Source organism: Musa acuminata, unplaced genomic scaffold (assembly GCF_036884655.1).
Source record: "Musa acuminata AAA Group cultivar baxijiao unplaced genomic scaffold, Cavendish_Baxijiao_AAA HiC_scaffold_64, whole genome shotgun sequence".
In the NCBI taxonomy this organism is placed as follows: Eukaryota; Viridiplantae; Streptophyta; class Magnoliopsida; order Zingiberales; family Musaceae; genus Musa; species Musa acuminata.
The window spans coordinates 27,501-31,268 of record NW_027020345.1 but is presented as its reverse complement, the minus strand read 5'-3'; positions in this window follow the sequence as shown (position 1 = coordinate 31,268).

Sequence of the window (3,768 nt, the reverse complement as noted above, 5' to 3'; positions counted from 1 at the left end):
GTGAAACAAAAATAAAGGGATGTGGATAAATGGAAGGATGATAGAAAGAGAGAACAAAAATATCAATGATATATGATTCCAATATGTATGGTCTATGAATTACCTCATAAAGGCAATGTGATAAAGCATCAATACTGAATGAATATAAATAATATAAATAATAATAAAGAGCCTCGGGTTAATAAAAACTAAGGAGATTGACTCGAGAAGGAATTTTTGTTGGGAGCTCCATTGCAGAGTTCAGGCCTAACCATTAACGGAGAAGCTATGGGAACGACGGAACCTGTGACTGCATAGGATTCTACTGAAAACGAATCCGAATAATTCATTGGGTGGGATGGCGGAACGAACCGAGAAAAAATTTATTTATTCTGAGAAGTCATGGGTTGACCTAGGAATAAAACAGTAAAGAGTAAATATTCGCCCGCGAAACCTTTATTTATTGAGATTACATTACAATATTTTGGCATCATTTGATAAGGGTAAAAATAAGGATCAAGGATCGTTATAAAATAAAAAGCATTATCTATAATTGTATATCTATAAATATGCATAACATAAATATTCTAGCTGTATATCCTGTATATACATCTTCCTGTATAACAAAACAAATTCAATATTAATAAATGTCTTAGTGTATTAGTTTATTAAATACATGCGTATCTGTAATATTATTGAATCCTTTCATTCGCGAGGAGCTGGATGAGAAGAAACTCTCATGTCCGGTTCTGTAGTAGAGATGGAATTAAGAAACGACCATCAACTATAACCCCAAAAGAACCAGATTTCGTAAACAACATAGAGGAAGAATGAAGGGAATATCTTGTCGGGGCAATCGTATTTGTTTCGGCAGATACGCTCTTCAGGCACTTGAACCCGCTTGGATCACAGCTAGACAAATAGAAGCGGGGCGAAGAGCAATGACACGATATGCGCGTCGTGGTGGAAAAATATGGTTACGTATATTTCCCGACAAACCTGTTACAGTAAGACCTGCGGAAACACGTATGGGTTCGGGGAAGGGATCCCCCGAATATTGGGTATCCGTTGTTAAACCAGGTCGAATACTTTATGAAATGGGCGGAGTATCAGAAGCTGTAGCCAAAGCAGCTATTTCACTAGCTGCGTCCAAAATGCCTATACGAACTCAATTTGTCAGGATAGGTATGTAGAACTAAACAGTGTATTGAGGATGAAAAAACAACGGCAAGTTTATTTATTTCTGGACAGAGAATATTTCTTTTTTCCTTCATCCTTTGCATTAAAATAACGGATTCCAATAAAATGATATGATTCAACCTCAGACCCTTTTGAATGTAGCGGATAACAGCGGAGCTCGAGAATTGATGTGTATTCGAATCATAGGAGCTGGTAATCATCGATATGCTCATATTGGTGACGTTATTGTTGCTGTAATCAAAGAAGCAGTGCCTAATATGCCACTAGAAAGATCGGAAATAATTAGAGCTGTAATTGTACGTACTTGTAAAGAACTCAAACGTGACAACGGTATGATAATACGATATGATGACAATGCTGCGGTTGTCATTGATCAAGAAGGAAATCCAAAAGGAACTCGAGTTTTTGGTGCGATCGCTCGGGAATTGAGACAGTTGAATTTTACTAAAATAGTTTCATTGGCTCCCGAGGTATTATAAATACTACTAGATGGGACTATGATATATCAGAACATCTAAAATAGATCAAATTTAGTAGATTAGTAGATTGTGTCTCACGCATATACTTTTAATAATAAATAATTTTATAATAATAAAAAAAAAAAAAAAAGAAAGAAAATAAAACAAAGAAAAAAAGGAAACATGTTGATTATATCAAAATTAGGAGGCACCAATAATTATAGTTCGTCATGGGTAAGGACACTATTGCCGATATAATAACTTCTATAAGAAATGCTGACATGAATAAAAAAGGAACGGTTCGAATAGCATCTACTAATATCACCGAAAATATTGTGAAAATACTTCTACGAGAAGGTTTTATTGAAAACGTTCGGAAACATCAGGAAGGTAACAAATATTTCTTGGTTTCAACTCTGCGACATAGAAAGACTAGGAAAAGAATACACAGAACTATTTTAAAGCGTATCAGCCGACCCGGTTTACGCATTTATTCCGACTATCAACAAATTCCTAAGATTTTAGGTGGAATAGGAATTGTAATTCTTTCTACTTCCCGAGGTATAATGACAGATCGAGAAGCTCGACGAGAAAAAATTGGAGGCGAACTTTTGTTATATATATGGTGATCCTCCTCCTCTGGTATCCTAATTTTCTCTCTAACTTCCTATTTGTGAAATAGAGAGGAAAAGTGAGTTATATAACTCTTCCTCCATTAGTTGATACTTCAAGGAAGTTACCTGGAATGAAAGAACAAAAATTTATTCATGAAGGTTTAATTACTGAATCACTTCCCAACGGTATGTTTCGGGTCCGCCTAGATAATAAAGATGTAATTCTAGGTTATGTTTCGGGAAGGATCCGGCGCAGTTTTATACGGATACTACCTGGGGATAGAGTCAAAATTGAAGTAAGTTGTTATGATTCAACCAGGGGACGTATAATTTATAGACTTCGCAACAAAGATTCGAATGATTAGGTGATTTTTAAAGCATTCCTTTCATGACGATACAATTCGAAGTTAAAAAAAAAAAATTCAAGAGACTTATTTTCTTCCAAGGAATAGATTAAAAATTAAGGTAAGGAATAAGAAATATGAAAATAAGGGCTTCCGTTCGTAAAATTTGTGAAAAATGTCGACTGATCCGTAGGCGCGGACGAATTATAGTGATTTGTTCCAATCCGAGACATAAACAGAGACAGGGATAATCTTTCTAAAAAAGAACTTTCTAAAGAAAAGACAAAAATAAAGGATTTCTTTTAATATGAAATGGATATTTCCGTATCTTTTCTTTCCGTATATTTCTGACTTATATTTATAAGATGATAAAATATGACAAAAGCTATACCAAGAATCGGTTCACGTAGGAATGGGCGTATTGGTTCACGTAAGAATGGACGTAGAATACCAAAAGGAATTATTCACGTTCAAGCAAGTTTCAACAATACCATTGTAACTGTTACAGATGTACGAGGTCGGGTGGTTTCCTGGGCCTCCGCTGGTACTTCCGGATTCAAAGGGACAAGAAGAGGGACACCCTATGCTGCTCAAGCGGCGGCATTAAATGCTATTCGTACAGTAGTTAATCAGGGTATGCAACGAGCAGAAGTTATGATAAAAGGTCCTGGTCTCGGAAGAGATGCAGCATTACGAGCCATTCGTAGAAGTGGTATACTATTAAGTTTCGTACGTGATGTAACACCTATGCCACATAATGGATGTCGACCCCCTAAAAAAAGACGTGTGTAGAAATAAGAAAAAACGGATTTCAAGAGAAATAAATAATTCAATGATCTGATCAAATAATAGTATTAGTATAGTATGGTTCGAGAGGAAGTAGCAGGATCCACTCGAACACTACAGTGGAGGTGTGTTGAATCGAGAGTAGACAGTAAACGTCTTTATTATGGTCGTTTCGTTCTGTCCCCGCTTATGAAAGGTCAAGCCGATACTATAGGTATTGCCATGCGAAGGGCTTTACTTGGAGAAATAGAAGGAACATGTATCACACGTGCAAACTCTGAGAAAGTGCCGCATGAATATTCTACGATAATAGGTATTGAAGAATCGGTACATGAAATTTTACTAAATTTGAAAGAAATTGTATTGAGAAGTAATATATATGGAGTT